Raw genomic sequence first — 22883 nt, 5'->3', positions numbered from 1 at the left:
CGCACAACTACACAATTTTCTTGAGTGCGCTCACCTACGCAGTTTCGATTACGCAATGGACGCTGAAGAATATTAGTGTAAGAGCAGGAACATTTGAGACTTGCTAAATATTCTAATGTGTGCATTTTTCTCAGTCTCTGAACTATGTGTATAACAATGCATCAAATTTTTAATTCTTATAAGTTTATTTCCTATTTTTATTGTTGCTATTCATGAATAAACAGTACATATATGCCAACACAAAATATTTTTTTCTCACTTTACTGTCACCCTAGAAAAATTACGGCACATTTTTTTTTTTTTTTTTTTCGAAATAGGTCCCTCTGATGACTTTAAATCTGCAGCAAAAAAAAAATCGACCTTAAAAGGTTTGCCTCCCAATATCTGCATTCCTGCCTAGTAGTGCCAATCCTCCTGCCATTCCTGCCTGTAGAAATATGCTCTTACCTTGGAAACATGCTTCTAGGTTAAACCTCACCAGAACTACATTATTCTGGTGTTCTGTTATTTTGGTACGATGTAACATTGGGAACTGAAGAGTACTTTCAATAAAGTTTATTTTTTCATACAAACAACACTTGGGTGTAATGAGCTTAAGCACACAAAAAGAGTTTGGTCTCAACACTTGTAAAACCTCTGCCCTATTCTGGAACTGAGATGTCCTTCTTTCTTACTTCAATAGGATTGCATTGATTTCCTCGATACACTTCAGCACCTTTGGAAGGGCCGTGTTTGCTTCTTCAAGGAGCACATTACCACTTTCAACCTACTTGTGTCCAACAGTAAGTAAAAGCTCGATGATACGATCACGGCTAATACGAATTTCCGGATGATACGAATTTTTCTGTGGTCCCGGCCGAGCCCCATTACTTTGAAACGTGCTAGAGAACGGTTGTTACGAATCGAATTTCAGCCTGCGTCGGTTGATACGAATAAACGCCGCCCCACCGACGGCCGCGAAAGAGAACAGCGCGCAGTCACGCGCTTTCTCTCCTTCTCTTTTGGTGCGGAGGCGCAGCGCCTGACAGCGCGGACTCCGCGACTGGGCGCGATGAGTTTGAAGCGGTGGCGCTTTTGGTGCTTTTGTACTTCTCCTCCTTTTCTGCGAGCCGTCAGATGGAGTGGCTGCTGCGCTTCGGGCCGCGTTTTTCGTGTTTGCGCCATTTTGCCTAGTCGCAGCGAGCTATGTCTCGCAAGCGGAAAGCACTCTCCTTTAAAGAGAAATTAGACATTCTTCGAAAGGTCGATGAGGATCCCAAGAGCGGACGGAGTTGGCTAAGGAGCTAGGCCTCGCAACGTCAACACTGAGCACAATTGTTGCACAGCGAGACTATTATGAAAAACGTGCTTTCGTTCAACGTCAACACGAAGCAAGCGAATTCGAACGCGCTTATTTCGAACATACCGCGCACCGACAATGACCTTAGCAGCGCGCCAAATCACGCGGCGGCGCCTCCGACCGGCATTGCTCCGACAGAGCAAAAGCTCAGGAGAGACCCCTCAATGCCGCGCGCAAAGGAACGGAAAAAAAAAAAAAACCCGCGGCGGAAATTTCACCCTCTCTCAAATGGCAAGGTCGCCGTTTCTGCATCGCGCCGGAACAAGCGTGTACGTGCCGTGCCGACTAGAGTGTTCTAGACAACCCTATTCTAGCACACTAGTGCGGACGTCTCAGCCACTCAGCCACGCGGATAAAATGGCAGTGAACCCTTCCTATTTTCTAGTCACATGTTGACCTTGCACGCTGCGGCGCAGCGCAGAGGGAAGCAGCGGCGGAGGCACAGTCGGGCCAACGAAACTGCCACGCCCGCAAACGCTCGCTTCTCGATAACGGCAGAAAACGAAACTTCAGGGGGCGGCTAAAATAAGCTGGCGCCAGCACGGCGGCGGGCGCGCACGGAGTCGAAGGTGAGAGAGCTACGAGGGAGTTGAGAGGGAGGGCGAGGGGAGCCACCGAAGCGGCGGAGTTGACGCGGCCAAATCCGCTTTCCTGCCGGCCTCCTCCCTCACCTTCGACGGTCTCCGCGCGCACCCGTGTGCCGGCGCCGCCCGCTCGCTCCCTGAAGCTTTGTTTTCTGTTGTTATCCGGAAGCGACCGTTAGCCGGCGTGGGCAGTTTCGTGGCCCGCGCTTGCTATGCGCTTGCGCGCCGCGATATTTCACGACTCGCACCGTTCGTGCATCGTGCTATGGTGCACGAATACTTCATGAATACGTCCTTTTAATTCGAACAAATTTTCGGGCCCCTTCGAGTTCGAATTACCGAGATTCGACAGTAGTTTTGATTGTGTTTCGATGATACGAATTTCGGCTAATACGAATATTTTTCGTGACCCTGTGAGATTCGTATCATCGAGCTTTTACTGTAATCAATTCTTGAGCACTGCCTAGAAGTGACTTGAGTGAAGGTCATGCTTTTCGTCAATCAGCACCGTGCGTTCATCCTTTTCAGATTTCGTTTCGCACTCCTCATGGTTTCTTGTTCACTTTTCAAGCGTTGAATGTTGCGCTGGCGAGCTTCTTGCACTGACTTGAGAGTAGCAGTTATTTCCACTTTGGTGACATAAAAATGTTGTAATGCCTAAGGCATGGGTTCTCAAAGTGGGTTCCGCGGAACCCTGGGGTTCCGCGAGCCACTGATAAATTTTCCGTGGTCCCGCGCTCACCAAGTGGCTAAAACGGCGAAAACGAGGTGCGCTCGATCCACATAACCTCCGTTACTCATGCCCGAGTGTCAAAAAGCACATCACAGCACGTAACGGCAACGCGCGAACTGCGCAATAAAATCGCAAGCAGCTTGTAGCCACCCAACCTCTCAAAACGGGCAGCGCGCCTAAGCTTTCGCACTTACAACCCGGGGGCCGTAATTTACCAACATGCGCATTTCTCCCATTTGTAGATAAGGTGCCGATTGCGTGCGCACTGACGTATTCGTTGGAGGAATAAAAAAAGAAGAAAAAATGCGTGGAGCATCGCAAATACGCGCCGAAGAGCAAGAATGGCGCTAGCCTCCAACCGAAACGAAGCGGCGCAGTCCGCATCGCCATGGTCCTCAGCGGCAATCGTGCGCGGCACGTGATTGACAGCAACGCCGGAGCGTATCGTGCCTTATTGTGCCCTTAGAAGACTTTATTCTTGCGTTTATCGCCGCGCGTAACATCGCGTTGGCGGCATGCCACGTGCCTTCATAAGTGCGTAGTTGCCATCCATGATCGCGTCGATAACCACCGCAGTTTCGTCCGCAGCGGTTGCGGCAAACGGTAGTTTCGTTTTCACTCGGTGCGCGCGTTGGCTGCGCCTTCACAACTGCGTAGTCGCCAACCATGGTAACGTCGATAGCGACCACGGCTAGAGTGACCTAGAAAATTCTAGGTCACTCTACCACGGCTTCGTCCGCACTTCTTGCAGCGAACGGTAGTTTCGTTTTGACTTGGTGCGTGCGTCGGCCGCCTGCCTTCTGAACCGCAAGGTCGCCGTCCATGATCGCGTCGATAGCGGCCCCGGTTTCGTCCGCAGCGGTTGCGGCAAGCTGTAGTTTTGCTTTGACTCAGTGCAAAGCTGTCGAAGATTAAGAGCCCCGGCTACATCTCGATGGACGGACAATTTGTTGGCGAGCAGCTGACTGGCGAAAAAATAAACGGGATGTATGCGCGCGAGGTCTTCGCCGCTGCTAGCGCTAATCAGTCATGAGATGAGAGTTGCAGCTTCCGCACTGGTCTTGTGCAAATATAAACAGGATTTGCTGATTCATTGAGTAAATAAAAGCGTGTTGACGTAGTTAAACATCTGTTTATTGTTTTCTTGATACCCTCGATAATTCGACATTCGGTTAATTAGGACATTTTAATTCGGTTTTTTTTTTTGGGGGGGGGGGGGTTCCTTGGCGCTTCATGGAGCTTAGCAGGGTTCCCTGGAACGAACATGCTTGAGAACCCCTGGCCTAAGGTATGCCTTTGTTTGCCACAAAGCAGTAACACAGGTAATGCTCATGGAGCTCCAGTGTTGCAAGGCAAACTAATTCTCACTGAAGCCCCTCTTGCAGTCCATGTTTCCATGGGGAATGCACACCAACCTCACCAGCTTTTCATACTTGTAGTCTATACCCTTTTCCAGTACACAGTTAAGCTTCCTTCCCGGTCCCAATCACTACTTCCCACACCAGTCCGCTCCATTCGTCTATCAAACCAGATACTTCGCTGGGGGGCATAACTTGTGGCAGTGCACACGCAATGTGTCCAAGAGATACTGAAGATGATCCATGCCTCGGGTTTAAGAACTTCAAGTGCTGATGAACTTTGTTGTCCAACGGCAGCCATGAGAGCAAGTGATCAGCAGAAGCAATGTAAAATGCACGTACACGGATGCACATGCTTTTCTTTCGCAAGCAGGCCAAGAGTGTTCGACATCTTGAACTAGCTCTGGTTTCTGCAGCCACATTGCAGATCCACGAATGTCCAGAACCTTCAGCTCCGCTCCAGATATCTCACTGAACAATTCTTGCCGCATGAACCGCCTGAGCATTTGCTTTATCAAGAGCACCATTTCCTCATACAGTATATGCAGCAGTGGTTCCAGACTTTGGAACTGTGTTTTAAAGTTCTGGAAGAGTTTAGCAGCATTTTTTACAAACAGCAGCTTTATTTGAAGGGATTTGCCAGAAAATACAGCTGCAAGGCATTCATGCCTTGTTGCAGCTATAGCTCTCACTGCGTGCTTGTTTGAGATGAAAACTTTAAGGGCTTCGAACTGTTTGACAATGTGCTCCACTCCAGGCAAAAGTGTTAGCCAGCAGCTGCCATGTCGAAGGAATTAGAGGGCAGGTAATCCCAAGTTCATCAGCAGTTCTTTGAAGTGTGTTCCTTGCAGCCGACTTGAAGTAACTGTGAATGTCAGTTACAATGAACTCGAGATCATTCGAGAACGCCTGAAGACCAGCCGAAAAGGCATTGTGAACCTTATGCAGTGTGCGCTCTCCTTTGTCCAGCAGGCAAGGTTCCTTGATCTTTTTTTTTTTTTAACTTTTCATAACGTTCGGCCCATCAGTGAAGAGCAGATTCTGGTTTGGCACCTCAGCAACTGCTTCTAGAAAACATGATTTCCGCTGTAGCATGGCCGAGGTTGAATTCCTGCAGATGGAAGACACCCGGCACTGTCAGAATAAAAATCCAGCTGCCGGACCTTTTCTTCGGGTTTCAGTGTTTCATGATTGCATAAAAAACGTTAGGTCGACTTAGTAGGGGCCATCAGAAATCAACTTTTTACGGGTACATGCACGTGGCTGCAACCCCCAAGTATAGAGCAAAGACACTTTCAGCTCTTGCCATGCTGTCTCGTAATTGGCTGTTTGGTATCGACTGAAATCAAGAGTAAGCTCAGACTTGCGAAGCTCTCCGTTGGAGCCCCCAAGATTTGCAGCATTTTCAACGTGCCTTCTGGAGCTTGCATGGCGCTTGATCGCTGTGGTGCCGTGTTGGGCGCAGCTGACAAGTACAGAGCAAATGATGCAAAAACCGGCTGACTCTTTGCTGCTCTTCTTGCATCATTCGCAAATGAGGTCGCCATTTCCATCTTTTTCTTGCAGGATGACGTCCTTAAATTTGGTGCACCCAGGGTGTCTACCAAGTTTACATTTTCAGATTCCCTGAGTTTTCCAGGTTTTCCCTGAGTGATTTTGCTAAATTCCCTGAGTGAAACGGAACTTTCTTTCACATCAAGATGGGCTGACACCATGTTGCCTGATGCTGTCACTCTTTAGTAAGCATGTTAAAAAAATGCGAAGCATCATTGCGATAGCAAATTAGTACAGAGCTATACGGAGTAAGGATAGTAGTTTTATCGATCAGCTGTATAAACTTAGACATGCAGCAGCACCAGCAATGCGCCGAACTGTTGTCGACGCCGTCGACGTTTTGCCCGCGTTCGCACCGAACGCGCACGGCGCTGGTGACTGTTGCCTGTGCCTCTGGGGGCTCGGAAGTTTTCGACGAGATCAGAACGGGACACTCGTCGAGCAGCGTCCGAAGTCTTTACCACCTTCTCGCCTCACCACATTTTTATATAAATACGCATTTGGTGGCGCAGCTAAACGTCGCCTCCCCTCCCTCCCTCCATTACCGCCAACTTTCGTTCCCTTTCAATTAAATTACAGCTAATTTAGGGACGGGCGAATAGTGGATTTGAGGTTCGAAGCGAGTAGTGATTTGGTCAAATAATTTCGAATCGAATAGTTTGAACAGTATATATCACATATTACAGTAAAACCTAGTTAATTCGAATTTCACGGGATTGAAAAAAAAAATGTCCGAATTATCAGGGTATGCAGAAAGCAATAAGCAAATGCTTACTACGTCAGCGATTTTATTAGTATAATGTATGAGCAAATCCTTTCGCTATTTAGCACAAAAGCAGTGCGGAAGCTACAATTCTCGTCATCTCGTGACTGATTGGCTCTCGCAGCGGCGATCGAGGCCTCGCGACTTCCTTCGCAGCACGGCTGCGGCGCGCGCCATCATTTCCAACACGCTTTGCACTACCACGCGCACATCCCGATAATTTTTTCGCCAGTAAGCTCAACGCCAACGGATCGCACGTGCATCGTGATGTAGCCGGTGCGCTTCATCCTCGACAGCTTTGCCCCGAGTCAAACCGAACAACTGCTTGTCGCAACCGCGGCCGCTATCGACACGATTATGAACCTCGACTTTGCGGTGCTTAAGGGTATGGCCACGATAGAGGCAAAAACGCCCGCGTCATGCCGCGAGCGGCAACGCATCATGACGCGCGCGGCAAAAGCGGCAGGAATCGGGGTTTTACGGCTTGCCGAGGGTGCCGAGAGCGACGAGGGTAACGTCACGGAGCCAATGGCAACCGGACCTCCGCCGCTCCGCGCCGGGTTATCAATCGACGATTGTCGTCTCTCGCGGTTCTATAGAGGGATTTCTGGACGCTGTCCGATCGCACCCTTTTCGCTCACGGTGATTCCGCGTTCCGAGAGCGCGCGAGATCATATCGAGCTGCCGCGCGGCGAGACGCGATTGCCACGGTGGACTTCGCGGCAAGGCGCTGACGCGCGGCAACTTGCCGCTAGTGTGACCGTACCCCGACGCACGCACCGAGTCAGAACGAAACTACCGTTCACTGCAACAACTTCAGACGAAATCGCGGTCGCTATTTATGCGATCATGGATGGCCACTACGCAGCTCTTTAGGCACGCGGCCGACGTGCGTATTGAGTCAAAACGAAACTAAACGAATCCGCTGCGAAAGAAACCGCGGCAGCTATCGACGCGATGATGGGTGGCGACTATGAAATCCCGTGGCCAACGCGTTGTTATGCGCGGCGGTAAACGAAGCGTTCCGTCGTTGCTGTCATTCACGTACGATTTCCGCTGCTGACTATGGCTATGCGGACTCCGCCGCTTCGTTTCGGTTGTGCGCTAGCGCCGTTTCTGCTCTTCTGCGTCGCACATTTCAGGCTCTTTAATGCAAAAACATGTAGCCTTCGAGATTTATGGTAGATGTATGGCAGCCATGACGTGAACATAGCCTCCGAGATGTGCAGCGACCGTCCGTGGCTTTTGGCTGCCTATTCGGGACCGCTGAATAATTCGAAAATGTTGAATCCATGAATTCGAATCGGAGCGAATAACGAACATAGAATTATTCAATGAAATATTCGACAATACCCTATATTCGCCCATCCCTACAGTAATTTTCCCTGATAGAGGCACAAATTCCCTGAGTTTTCCCTGAGTTTTTCCAGAATATTCAAATCCCTGAGAATTCCCTGTTTTCCCGGTTTTCCCGGTTGGTAGACACCCTGTGCACCACTCCGAGATTCAAGAAATTTTGCAATATTTGGCAGAAGATATAAAATGACAAGCAATTCACAGTACAACTTCATATTATTGTTTCTCCATGCATTTTAGAAAACACAATAGACAACACTCATACCGTTGCCACGAAATGATGTCCGGCAATTACTTCGAGCAGCTCTCGGAGCCGTCGCACAAGACACCCCGGTAATAAAGAAAACATCTCAGAACCTTAACATTCACTACGTCAGTTGGAAGTGCCACCGCCGCACACCAACGTCAACCGTATCCTGCATACCCTCTGGAATTTTGCACGCTAGGCCAACATCGTGAGCCCGACATGATTTGACCCCTTCCTATCCCTCCCTAACCTCCGTACAGGCCGCTGTGCCAGCCCACTGCCAATAAAGCTCCGTCCGTCCGTCCATCAAGCGCAGAGTCGAAGAGGATCAGATAACAGGTCTCGCTCGAAGCGTCGCCACTACGGCTGCTTCGCCGGCGCTCGGTAATTTCTTTCTCAATGGCTCGGTCGCTCAGTCTCGTTATGCGTAGGTTGGGCCGTCTGTGCGTGCCCTTCAGCGCAAGCGACAGGCTGAATCCAATCATCCAGTAGATATCGGTAGCATGGCTTCAGAACGGCGCAACAAGGAAGACGAAAAGACGAAAGATCCCACGAACACAAGCGCCGTGTTCGTGTGATCTTTCGTCTTTTCGTCTTCCTTGTGCCGTTCTGAAGCCATGCATCTGTACCAACTCGCCCAATTGTCAGTGCTACTCAACGAGATATCGGTAGACGGCAGACTGGAAAATCTCAAGCGAAGGCAAAGTTGGCTGCTGAAACACCGGAGCAAAGGAAGGCCACATTGGCACGTTATAGAGCACTTATCAAGCACGGAAGCTTGCATTAATGAAACACTGTGTGCATAATCTTTTCAAACAAAACCAGCCAAACAGACCTTTCACTCGTAACAACTAGGTTAACAAGAGTTAAACCTCAGCCAATTTTTCTATGTGTTTGCGATGAAACACAAAGACATTTTACTTACTTTTGGTCATTTCCCACTGGTTGTGGCGCAGCGGCCCGCACCGGCAAACAACACCGTGCAAATGTGACACTAAGAAATCCAAAAAAGGTGTGTAGTGCTTGAGGAGCCAACTTCCACAGCCGCTCACAGCCTTGATGAAACCGAAACCATAACCACCTTGATGAAACCGAAAACACCATGTTTCAGTCAAGTTTTTGGGCACAGGGCATGATGGTGTCGTATCTGATAAACGAGTTTGGTGCAACAGAAGCGGTTCAGCACAGGATGGTGCAGGTAAACAAGTTTGGCGCACAATGGTGCAAATGGCGCAGCTGTTCCGCCCCTGCGCTTGACCCGCAGATCAAATTTTTGACAATCGCCGACTGCGCTACTGTTGTGCTTCGAGTGTCCCTTGCTTTTGTGGGTTCACTCAATGAAAGTTGGTTATTAGAAAACTTAAAAGTGGCTACATTACCAACTACTAGTTAGTTTCACGATTCACAGGTTTGCCACTTCATTGTCACTATGTGACAATATGCATAAAACTATGGACATTGACGCTACCAATATGATTTTTTTTTTTTTTTTCGCAAGTGTGAGCTCCTAGGGCTCGCCCAGCTTGGCCATCCGTAACATGATCGGAGATCACGCATACTAGTTTGCTATTAGTTTTCCTTAAAGTAGTAGTTATAACGCAGAAAACTGGTGCAATAAATAAAAACAAGAGGGTCCACTTGTTAAGCGTCAACCATCAGTGGTGTGTGGTGACTCGACCAGAGCCCACCACGCTGCAGAGGCAATGCCAGCCTACCGCATCTCATAAAAGTTATTCAGAGGCCCAGTGAGCTGAAGTGGCTGAACTTTCCGACTACGTCAAGGACAAGGCCTTCGATGGCTTCGAGCGAAGTGAAATAAATGTTGGTTTTCTGCACCTAGAGGAATTGGTTCAAGTTTTTTCATGCTAGAATTTGCAGCTTGTAAAAATTGTTTACAAAAATTTAGTGCCCTGGTTTGATACAAGCGAGCGTAATCGCATTTATTCGTGCCAACCGAGTTAAAATAGGTGCATCAGATACACTTATATACCCAAATTTTTCTTTAACATTTGTGAGAAGTGGGGTGGCGACTTGTACAGAAGTGCAACTTTTAGACCCAGCCCAGGTCACACTACACTGTCCCGGGCCACCCTGGTGGTGCTGATGACTACCCGACATCAGCTCAAGTTTGGCAACGTTTTAGTGTAGCAAGCTTGGCAATGTATTTAAATCCTCGTTCTAAAGTAGCCGAGTACCACCAGGATGCTTCAATGGCAAACTGGATTAAAAGCGTGGTTTTAGAAGAAGCAAGGAAAATGTAAACCCGAAGGAAGCCAGATGTGAGCTCAACCACAAAAGCTTGTGTCCTTCCCTGTCAGCACCGTGGAAATAAGCTCAGCAACAATTTCACTTGCTTGTGGCAGCAACTTGCACTGCCACAGGTTTAAAGATGAAATTTTGGGCCAATATGTGCGAGTGGTGGCGTAAGCATGCTGTTGCCTCGCCTTGCAAAAGATGCCTGCTGACACTAGTGTGTCTGAAGGAAGTGTGACTCCCCAAACATGTCAGAGAGATATGCTTCCTCCCTTCGTGATAACCTTAAACCAGCGACATGACTGCCTATGCCTGACATAACTGCAGTTATGTCAGGCAAAAGTGCCATACCAGAACATTTTGTTGACCACAAAGCATAATTTTCTTGTACACCCGTGAGCAAAAGTATATGGACCAGGGATTGCGCGATAAAGCCAATTTTTTCAACTGCCTGTGAGTGCAACTTGAAATTGAGGACTGCAGTCCAAAATTGGGATTGCAAACTTTCAGTGTACTCGTCAATTTCAGTTTACGCATGTTAATTACAAAGAATTTTTGCACACTTTTGCTCACGGGTGTACGTTGTTTGTTGTGCAATAAACTTTCTTTTTTTTCGTACCTAAAGTTGGTGAAAGAAATGGCGTTTTTGCAAAACCAATAGTATTTGTATTTAAAAAAATATTCATTTTGATTCCCACTTGGTTTTCATTATTCAAATTCACTATTTGCGCATTCCTGCTTAATTGGCAAATTAAGGACAACCAAAGAAATAAGAGTTTGGAGTATGGAAACCCATCCTCCTGTCTCCGTAGTCTGTTTTCTTTATTTTTTTCAACAGATTTCGGTGGCGTCCATGTACGCACAAAATTATCATGATCAGCATTGGCTCGAGCATTGTCATTTTCTTCCGCAGCTGGCTCGTTGGCATCCCTCGGCACGCGCTCGTGCCACTGCTCCCCGTTAGTCGTCGTCGTCTGCTTTCGCAGCTGGCAGCGTTGCCGCTAATCAATCCAACATAGAATTTCTCTTCTGTCGTCGTAATGGGGAGGCATCCAGAACGAACGCGCTCGGGAAAGGGCTCGTTGTGGATGTGCCGATTCTAGCGTGAGGGCTTCCAAAGCCCAGGCGAAACGTCAGCGAAGAGCTGCCGACCCCGAGTTGGGGAGCGCGATCTTGAGGCCAAACGTCAACATTGTCTAGCCCTCCAGGAACCCGAAAACAGTGGTGCACGCCTCAGCAATGCTAGTGCCAACTTCCCCGTTGGACGGCCAGGTTTGAATTAAACATAACAGCCTGAAATTCAGCCAATTCTAGTGGTAAGGAGGAGTTCGATAGTTTGGCCCACGTACGCTGGGACAACCTGTATACAAGTGCATTTCATCACTCGAGGGTACACTACAATTTCGCATACACAAATTTTGCTTGTGTTTACCGACATGCAGATCATTCACTTCTCTAAACTATGTGTGCCTCAGAAGTGCACAAAAACAGTGGTTTTTTTTCAAGAACAGAGAAACATCAACACACTGAGGGCGCACAAGCAAGTACCTGCTGGTGCAGCCGAACAAGGGTGCGCTCCGTGACAGCCGAGCCCGACAGAATGTCCACCTCGGCGTTGATTCGCTGCCTGGAATGGCCACCGACCTTGCTACCCTCGGGGAGCTGCACAGACAGCAATAAACTGGTACACACGCTGGAGGTAAAGCTGACTCGGGAACGATAACACCACCAGTAGGTGAACAAAATGTTATCTTTGAGACAATAGTGCAATCTGATGTACTTGGTGATCTGACTAGTTCCGGTCATGCTCCTATACCAGGTCATACCGCCTTATCTCACAGTGCAGATGTGGCCCTTTCGTGCTCCTCTTACTGCTTGGAACACTTGGTCATGGTGGGCACACTGGCCAATGCCCTTTTTTCCCCCCTTCTGGTGCAGGCTAACAGAAGAGTGGGTGTCGATCACTCTTTCCTTGAACCTAGTAAGGTCAGATGAAACGCAAGGGCTCAACAAATGAACTGCTGTTATCAGTGAGAAAAAAATGTAGCTGAAATGCAGTTCCAATCCAGCTCCAATTCTGCTCAAATCCAGCGCTAATGCAGCTCCACTAACGTGAAACCTGGGGAAGCACAAAGCAGTGATGCACCGGTGCTGGAGTAGCGCTAGAGGGAGGAGCACTTGTGGGTGGTGGCACCCTCTCTTGCGCTGCGCTGGTACCAGTCTGGCATTTTGGAACAGATTTTAACGAGATTCTGCTAATTAATGCACTTAACACTTGATTATTCCTGTCTTTTAAATTATTGTGAATCGTGTTAGTTTATTTTGAACCAGCTTTGATCAATTCTGCACTTGTTTTGACCCTGTTTCGAGCACTTGGTTTTGAGCGTGATCACCGACAGATCACGCGCGACAGACAACGATGCCGACAGCCGGGCCCCTAAAGTGCTTTGCGCTTAAAATGTTAAGCACAGTGTTGTACACACAGGACTGCAAAACAACACCGAAAGGAGCACTTGATCCACTGGCCACCCTGGATCCACAGCCCACCCACACAGGCCACCCACCCTGCTGCTGTATTGGTAGCAGTGCTTTGTGTGTCTGTCAGTGCAAAAACTATGGACAACCAGCACGACTGCCAACCTTGTGGCACACTCTTTACAATGCACACAGGTTTCAGCGTTCGTACTGCAGAAGTCAGTGCCTCAAGGACTCTCTCATCCTCCAGAAAAGTACAGGTCTCTTGCCAACAGGGCAGAAAACCACAGCTGCTACTATCAGTTTGGACATAGTGAGGAATGTTTTGTTGCATGACTCCACTTTTTTTTTGTTTATGACCTCAATGTCACCATGTGTCAATGAAGTCAACGTCCGCGCAAGTACTGTCACAGATGCGTCCTTCCATCAATTTGACAGCACCCGCAGGCGCACGAGATGGTACATATTAGGAAAAAATATAAAATGTAGACTCATGTCCTAGATGATAACAGAGCACTTTAATTTTTTTTTTAGGAACCTGAGCTAGATTGTGCGAGGACTTGGTCATCACGATGAATGCATCCAGTTTCTCACAAATGTCTCCATGAATGTAATCATGGCACTGTCACATAACACAACTGAGGAAGATTAGATTGTTGGGGTTCTTAGTATTGCATTGCTGAAAATGGGCGAAACAAAACAGCGCACACAGGAAGAAAGTGCTTGGCTTTGCCTCTTTGTTGCGCTCATTTTCATCATGAGAACAACTGAGGGCTCCAAAATTTGGAGCAAGTAGGATAAATCAGAATCCTCAATTTCTTTCAATATTTATTGCATCAATCTGTACATGCCACTTTATGAGGCTGCACTGTGGTGTGCCACCAACGATCCTACCTTAGCCAAGATGACGTCCATGTGGTGCTGCAGATGGCCCGAGCTGAGGCTGCTCGACATCTGCTGGATTTCCTGCATTGTTCACAACCTCATTGTTACACAAGGCCACTATGGGCACTGCAATGCAAGGCAGCGTTAACAACGAGACATCTCAGAAATGCTTCCATTCCCAACGGGTTCAGCCTCAAATCCCTGCTCGTGAACCTTTGCTATGCCCCTGGGGATGATCTGGAAGCCAAGGTGAGGTGTGGACGTGAATCAAATGTTGCACCATGTGACACACTTCCGAAACACTCGGTCTTTAATGTGGCCTGGTCTAAAGACATTGCTGCATAAACAATGCTTTCCTGCCCATGTAAGCGAACGAAACCATTAATTTGAAACACAATGTGTTCTGACCATTTTTTCCTACGTTTAATATCCATTCGTCAGTGGGAAACTCGCCTCTCTCTTTTGTCCTCCATTTGTACAAAGCAAACTCACAGGCACACAGTTCCCTCCAACTTAGTCACCATCAAGGGGGGTATTACAAAAAAAAAGGCTGTGCATTCCTCCTTTGAACCATGCTGAATGCAATGAAAAAAAAAAAAAACAGTATGACAAGTTGTAATATGTACAGTGAAGTAATACAGTCAACTTTCTTTAATTCAACCCTGACAGAATCGACAAAATTGATAGAATTTAACAAGATCCGGAAAAAAAAAATGCTGACACACCACTGCTTCATTTGGCAGTACAGTTAACCTCAAAATAACAAAAATAAATGCGCACTTTATTTCACTATATTGAAATTTCACTGCAATAAAATTCTACCTTTGATGCAAAGTGCAGTCGCCGGTCATTTCTCTTTTAAATAGAAGAGGCTGTAAAAGTGTCCAAATAATCGGGCAGTCTGAGAAAACAAATTTCAATAACAAAAAAAGTCAATTTTGCAGAAATTAAGATGCAGCGAGTACTTTTACGATTTATTCAACAATTTAGGAGCGTCTCCAACCAAAAAGTGTTAGACCCGACGTATCGAAGGCAACTTGGCTCCTTCCTCAGTGTTCAATGATGGATGGGTGCAGCTTTCAAAGGTCCTTTCCATGAAGCACAAATCTTACAGACAAGATGAAAGCCCAACAAAGGCTATTACAGAGGCAGGCCATGTTATGCGTAGGACGGATAACCGGTGGACCATTAGAGTTACAGAATGGGTACCAAGAGAAGGGAAGCGCAGTCGAGGACGGCAGAAAACCAGGCGGGGTGATGAAATTAGGAAATTTGCAGGTAGAAATTGGAATCAGTTAGCACAAGACAGGATAACTGGAGATCGCAGGGAACGGCCTTCGTCCTGCAGTGGACATAAAATAAGATGATGATGATGAAGCAGTTTTGTGCGACAGAGCTGCGAGTAGCTTCAATTTATATTACAGACTCTGCAGGACTTGGAAATCAAAATTGCCAGAAAGGTAAATGAGAAAATAATACTGCAGTGCAGCTGCCAATCGCACTTTATTGGAGGAATCCGCTCCCACCAGCATGCATTCTTTTCTTACCTACACACTTTAAAAGAAAAGACAAGTCAGTTTCTTGTAGACTTTCCTTAAGCCACACAGCAAGAGCTTTTCTTTGAGCATGTCCGTAAGGAGATCACTTACGACCTGCACAGAAATCTCTGAATGACATTGATGCTGCATCTGTGGCCTCATCCAAGGTGTGGGCCTGAGGTAATGCCTCTTCACTTGTCCCGTCTCATACCACAAACCACGCGAAATCAGGAAACCAACAATGTCTTGCTTGGGTGCTCGTGTGTAGGGAGAAAGCTCTGAACTGCGGGCACGAACAATTAGTGTATCCGATACGATCTGCGTACCTTCCAAGGTGGCTAATCGGTTCAGTCTTTGCTTTCGATACGCGCTCAAGTGGAATTCTTGGTTTTAGGAGATAGTCATACTTTGGCAAGACGTGCCAAAGCAAATGGCCGACAGCAAAGGTGTGGCAGAGCTGCAAGAACGGCCACATGCCGAGCCAAAGTGCTGCCAGAGAATGCTGCTTCTGTTCCCTCTGTCAATGTGGTATATGGAAATTATTTAGCTCGGTCATTATGGACTTCGCTCAAATTGTCTTCCAACAAAGATTCCCGGACAATCCGTGCTGTTTCTCAGCTTTTTCGATAACCTTCAGCTCGTCCTTGAGTATCAGCACTGTGCATTTGCACGACAGGAAAGGTTGCGATCCCCAGTGTATCCACTTCCCTTTTATTTATAAAGGACCTTAAAAAGCTCCACCATCCGTCGTTAACCCTAAGGAAGGAGCCAACTTGGCTCTGAAACATCAGCTTTAACAAATAAACTTTTTGGTTGGAGACACTTCTAAATTCTTAATAATCCCAACAGCCGAGTAATTCTGTTGAAATGTTTAGCTTTTTTATGGTTTAACACTTTCCTGTCCACGTCTATACTTATTGTTGGTTTCAACTTGAAATTTTACCACGCTCGGATTGGTTTCGGACAGCTAATGCCATCCAGCACCTAAAAGAGGAATTATTTTTCTACTTTCGCTTCCGTGTGTTTTTTTGCACCGTGGGGGCATTTTTATAGCGTCTTTTAGTCGGGCATGGCAACGATGTCGTGCGCAGCTGCCCTTCGGAAACGGAGAATTCCGATGAGTCTGCGTCAGAATTTTTTGATGGTAGTAGTAGCAAAGACTCGGAACATGATTTCATTCATCGGACTTCAGCACGGATGAGAAAAGTCCATCAAATAGATGTGGAACAGGTATCCGCCGGCAAGCTTTGTTTTCTACTCCAACCCGCTTTGTCGCTGCCGCACTCAGATCTAAAGCTATCCAGTGCGTTTAAAGGTCACAGTTCTTATCTGCAGGTGTCAACGTCGTTTGGGCTGGACCACTTGCCAGCGGCGGCGCAAAGAGTGTAGTTTTGTGCGAGAAGACTGCCGAGAATGGACCTCGGTATTGCGCTCCACAGTGCTGCGTGATGGTTCGTAAAGCTGCCACGCACTCTTACGCACCGCCGAACTAGGGCTTAAATTTGCCTTTGCATATAAAAACTTTTACTAGAAAGTTTGCAGAAATGTTGTATACAGACTTCTCATACAAATTTTTTTATGTTCTCTTGGTGCAAAGCGGCATCTATGCTTTAACAGAGTTTTCTCTCGCTCTCATTAAAAATATCTTTATTAAATCATTTTTTAAGAATTGTTAATGTTTGCTTGAGAATATTACCATTAGAAAGCACATTCCTTCTTATACAAATTGATACCATACATTTAATTATTAGGCATCTGCTTGATATTACGCTTAATCAATGATATGATTGAAATTCTTGATCAAGCATTTGTTTGAGGTCCAAAGCACTGTGATTGGTGCAAGTGAAGCGTTCATAACAATTTTGCCCCCTTGGTTTGCCAACACAGCCTCGGGTGCCACCCAGAGTGGTACGACACGGAATACTATGTTCACTGAACTGAGCCACTCAGTCCAACTTGAAAACCCAACAGATGTTGTAAACAAGCCTCGCTTTAAAATTGCATGCAAGCGAAGGAGCAACCTGAATTACGGCAACTTTGTTCCCGAGTGTGACATTTTCTGTGTTGCGACATCGCGCGTGCATCTTGTCCAAAAAATTTAGCGAGATCCAGTTCGACGTCAGAAATTTCGGTATCTCTTATGCATTGCTTCAAGAGAAGTTTTATGTCAGTTTTATCACAGAAAACCCAGATGATTTTATGAAGTAGGCCGCGTGCTGCAGGTAAGCACGAGCACCTTTGAAAATTGGGTGCCTAATTATATCCAAAACTTGTTGCAGGAGCAGCACACCCACAGAAAACGCATTTCTTTGTGGTAAAAGCATCTGTTACTTTGAATATTTCAATTGCTTCCACTGGGAATTTGTCCTTTCTTTCAGCGAGTTGCTTCATTCAATTTCAAGATCATGGAGACCAAGCTCCTCTGTGGCATCCTCGAAACAAGTTGCCCATCGAGATGGCTTGCACTGCCACACAGTGAGAACAAAGACACCACATGTCGAGTTACACTGCATCTCAGCCATGCCAATCCTCTCAGATACGGCAGCGCATCCCAGAGGCTGCCGGAAAAGGTGCTGCTTCGGTGGCGTGATTTGAAAGTGCTCTCAAAAAGTGTAATTCAACCACCACCTTGACGAGAGCTGTGAAATTTCACTAGATTATAAAGGACATCAAGTTATAAAAAGCTAAATACTTCTTTACGCTGAGAATTTTGTTAAATATTCAAGTTCGTTATTTCAAGCTTTATTTGTATTCATCTGATTCTAACAAAGCCCTAAATGCAACGCACACCAATTTACGAGTTCAAAGTGTAAAACTAACATGCAAATGACATGAAGCTCCTAAACGAATCAAAATTAACGCACCCATTTTTTTTAAACAAAAATGCCGCAAGCCTCCAACTCTGGCAATCACAAGATGAAACTAGTGAGCCTTACCTAGACAAATGAAATTTATTTGCACGTAATGCCCATTTTTGTAGCTAACCGCACTTTATTGCTGTCAGTAGACCACATCTCATACTTCATACAGTTCATCAAGTACTTGGTATTCAGCATTTTATGAAACTCCACAGCAATCGAAAACAGGATCGTGGCCCACACCTCAATAACCCAGTTCATCCTGCAATGCATGAAATTCTCCAAAACACCAGAAATGTATGACACGACTCGTTGCTGCTATCTGAGCATGTAAAAATGGCAACTTTTTTTAGTAAGCTTTCGTAATTGGAAGCTGAAAGTAGTGCGTCGTCATCAGCTGACATGATAATTTGTTCTGTTCTTACTTTGTGATAGCAATGGTGTTGGCTAGGCTGGCTTTGCTGCAAATGCGGTTTTGTTTTTTCTACTCGATTGCACTTTGCAGGTAATTTTCAGACCAATTTTGGTGGAAAAAAAGGTGCATTAGAATCTGGCCAATACTGCGACCATTCATTGTGAATTAGTGTTTTCACTAGGCTTGTATACAGGGTGTCCCAGCTAAATGTAGTCAATGTTTTAAAAACGACGGAGTGTGCTAGGAGGCTCAAACCAACTCAGTGGTGTTGAGGATCGTGTGTCCTAGTCTGCGGCATTTTTTTCGTTTTGCAAGGTCAATTAATTAGCATAAACTAATTGCATAACTTTTTAAATATTGGCTTCACCAAGAAAGTGCCAATACGAAAGTTGTAGACCCCATTTAAAAATGACTGACTGAAGTGTTTGCAAGTAAGTACCATTGATGGAGCGTCTTGTATTTGCCTTTAAAGAAAGCCCTCGAAATACAAAAACGAGGGCGTGATAGCACCACTATTTCAGCGCTCCCAGGCGACCGACCAAGAAACAAAATCCGCGTATCTGTACAGTGGTTCCGGGACGAGCTTGTTGTATTCGGTGGCCGCAAGGTACGCGCCAGCAACTGTTGCTAGTAAGATATGATAGCGAACGAATAGAAGAACATGACAACAGCATTTTTCTTCCCGAATAGCAGTTCCACGGTGAACATTTACTCAAGCCTGAGCTTCTTTTTTTTGTTTTTTCTTCTTGCTTTGTGTGTTTGGGCATTCCACAAGTGGCGAATTATATGTTTATGCCCCGTCACGCCGAAGCACGTCACACCCGTCATCACCGCGCGCTCGCTCTGTGTGCCCGATCGCTACAGGGCACGCGAGTGAGTCTAAAGGCATGCAAACAATATCCTTTTCAGATTGGTTGTTTGGTGGCGTTGAAATAGTGGCGCTATCACGCGGTTGTTTTTGTATTTCGCAGGCTTTCTTTAAAGGCCAGATGCTCCATCAATGGTATTTAATTGCAAACACTTCAGTCAGCCATTTTTAAATGTGATCTACAACATTTGTATTGGCACTTTCTTGGTGAAGCCAATATTTAAAAGTTAGGCAATTAGTTTATGCTAATTATGTACCTTGCAAAACCAAAAAAATACCGCAGACTAGGACACGCGATCCTCAACACCACTGAGTTGGTTTGAGCCTCCTAGCACACTCCGTCATTTTTAAAACATTGGCTACTTTTAGCTGGGACACCCTGTATATATTTGATATTTTTTAACCCTTTCAGGGTCAATGGCGTACATGTACATCCTCCGCAAACACCTTCAAAATAGTCAATGACGTACATCTACATCATCGCTTGTACATTTAAAAAGCGTGCCTCTTTCGATCATTTCTTTCGCTTGGCACGTGCTGCCACTAGACGGGAACACATGGAATTTTTTGCTTGCGCCATGGCCTCTCCGTTTTTTTTTTTCTTTTTTTTTTTTTTTCTGATGGCAACGGCGCGTCAGCTATCGCGCTCGCATCCGGGCGTGCACGCGGCAGCGGCGGCAAGTTACGGTTTTCTCCTGCGGCGGCTCCCGCTTGTTGCACGCGCTAAACTGATGGCTACCTGGTTTCAATTCCCTCGAATGGTGACCGCTTGTTACTCAATCGTTTATTGCTCACCGCGGCGCAATTACACCTGTTCCCAGGCAGGCACGTATACACACAAACGTGGTTGCCGTTACTGCGTTTCCTTTTTTGGCGACCACAACAGCTCTATACCTTGTTGGCGATAAGACGAAGGCTTCTCACTTGTTTCGGTTTCCGGACGTGCACAAAACCATTTTTCAGTGCGCTTATCTTCTTTTTCATGAATAAACATTGTGTGTTTTACAACACAAACATTTTTTTGTCATTTACTGTCCCTCTAAACAAAGTAAGACCATTCTTTTTCGAAATAGGTTCCTTCAAAAATTTAAATCAGCAATAAAAAAAAATTGACCACAGGGGATCGCACTTCGCAAAAAAATTCAACCCTCGAAGGGTTAATATTTGATTGAATATCGTGATATAGTATTTGCTTTAATTCAAATTTCAGTATTCTGAATATCCTAAGTATTCAAAATGAACAAATTAATATAAATTTTAAAACATGTACAATTTACAGTTTTGGTAAGTAAGGTGGGTTCTCATTAACCCTTTTTTATTTATTTATTTAATACTGCAAACCTTGTACAGGTCCAAGCAGGGTGAGTAAAAGGTAAACAAGGCAAATACAACAGAGTTATTAACGTTTCAAAAACATCAAATTGAGGCAAAAGGCAATAAAAATCATTCCAACCAGTTAGAGTGCGAGGAAAAAATGAAAACTTGAATAATCTGTTCGTGCAAAATAGGGTGTCAGCGAAGTAGGATGATGGTGGCGAGTATGCCTTGATGTAGAAGATGATAAATAGGGTGATGGATTAATTGCTAGGTGCAGATTCCACAGCAAGAAAATAAATTGTAAACATAAAGCTTTCCTTCTTTGTTCGAGACACTGAATTCCATTAGTGTGCATTATTTCAGAGGGTGAGTCATACGGGGAAAATTTCGAGTAAATAAACCGTACAGCCTTCCTCTGTACCTTTTCGAGATGGGAAATATTGTGTTTAGTAACGGGTCCCAAACCACGCATGCATATTCAAGTTTAAGTCTAATTATTGAATTGTATGCAAGTAATTTTATACTCGGGGGTGAGTTTTTAAGCTTATGTCTTAAAAAATATAATTTACGGAACGCAGAAGAGCAAATGTTATCTATATGTAAATTCCAAGTTAAAGTATTAGTAAGTGTAACGCCTAAGTGCTTATATTTAGTCTCTTCCCGCAACGGTGCTGTGCCTAGCGTGTACGCAAAAGAGAGCGGAGCTTTTTGCCGAGAGAAGTGAAGGAAGACGGTTTTATCAGTATTAAGTTTCATATCCCATGTTTCACACCATTCAAAATGTTAGCAAGAGCGGTATTAAGATGGTTCTGATCGGTAGATGAGGTTATTTCTTGAAAAAGCACACAATCATCCACAAACAATCTGATTTGCAAGTTAGGATCAATTACAGTGGTTATATCATTTATACAGTAAAACAGTAATGGTCCCAGCACACTCCCTTGGGGGACCCCGGAGCCATGACATGACAACTGCCATGACAAATTTTGAGAAAATGTTTGAAAGTGTGGAATTTTTTTTTAGACCTGCGAATTTTTGTGTCATTTTTTTCTAAAAATATGATACCGAGAATGCCTATTGCCTTTTTACTGGTCTTGCTGAAAAAAAAATAGCAAAACTCATTGTGTATTATTCATTTGTCAGAACAAGAACTGCACATACAGCCATGCGGAAAAATTGATGGGAAGTTCACAACTTATCTGCACCAGAGGACACTTATGATAACGAGCTATCTTGTCATGGGTAGTTATTAACATGGCTGGTGGCCAAGACAAGCCAAAGACGAAGCATTTGTTGACGGTTGACGACCTAATTTTTGGTCCTACTCAATCATTCGAACAACCCCTCCTTTATTGAAATGATGCACATTGACGACTGAACCTTCTAATGCCGCTTGGTGTATCACTATTTTCAAGGCGCGATCTTTGTGCACGATATTAAAAAATTGCAGCCGTGAAGAAAGTCAGCCCTACTCAGGCTTTTGTTGGCAAGGTAATTTCTTGCCTTTTCTAAAGCTGTAGAGCCACGGCAAATAAATGTACTAGGCACTAAACTGTAACTTTGGTCACAGACACCCAGCAAAGCGATCCGCCAAGGCCAGCGTGGCTGTGATTCACTGCGGGCGGTGGTGGGCGGCAAACCATCGTGAGAAGTTTGCCACTCGTGGACTGACTCGTCAGGCCCCAGAGAATGTGCACGAATGAGGGCCGCACAATTTCAGCGGGCATGCCTGCAAAGTCCGTTGGTACTGGACGAAACGGCTTGCAAAGGAGCAGACAGCTGGACAACAGCCTAAACTGCCAACACTGTGAGATGTCACTTATAGCATCACACACTAGGCCACACGTTGGGCCGACGTAAAACGCTCCCATGGCCTCGCAATTGCGAAATTTCAAGTAACAACACTCGGCAAGTGTAAATAGGTTCTCTACTGCTGCCATTCTAAAAAGAACCTTGAATTTGCATTTCTGTGTAAACATATATGAATAAGAACACTTGAAAAGAAGATATTGAAATAAAACTGATTTCGGAAATGAAACTCGTATCTTTAAAAGGGCCGTGTTTATCTTGGATTTGTAAACCTCTGTGTCTGATCAAGGTTTTACGCAAATCCTAAACTATTCACTTGAAAACTATTTCACCCACTATATGCTTTTACTTCACTTCAAACAAAAATCCCTCATTATAACAAAGTCAGCAGGACAGCGAAAAAATTCGTTATAAGCGGTAATTCGATATAAGAAACCACTCAAGAAAGCAGTCGAGCTTTAAGTGCCTGCGAGGAAGTCAAATACAATGTATTCAGTGAAGCTATACAGATAAGGCAGTGAGCTTTGGCTG

General features: G+C 45.6%; 1 pseudogene; it reads right to left on the bottom strand.

The window, feature by feature from the left end:
* Positions 1 to 11705: 11705 nt before the first annotated feature.
* Positions 11706 to 22883, bottom strand: part of LOC119435442 (G-protein coupled receptor-associated protein LMBRD2-like) — a 60834-nt pseudogene continuing 49656 nt past the window's right edge.

Source organism: Dermacentor silvarum, unplaced genomic scaffold, assembly GCF_013339745.2.
Source record: "Dermacentor silvarum isolate Dsil-2018 unplaced genomic scaffold, BIME_Dsil_1.4 Seq705, whole genome shotgun sequence".
NCBI lineage: Eukaryota > Metazoa > Arthropoda > Arachnida > Ixodida > Ixodidae > Dermacentor > Dermacentor silvarum.
This window is presented reverse-complemented; position numbering and strand designations above follow the sequence as displayed.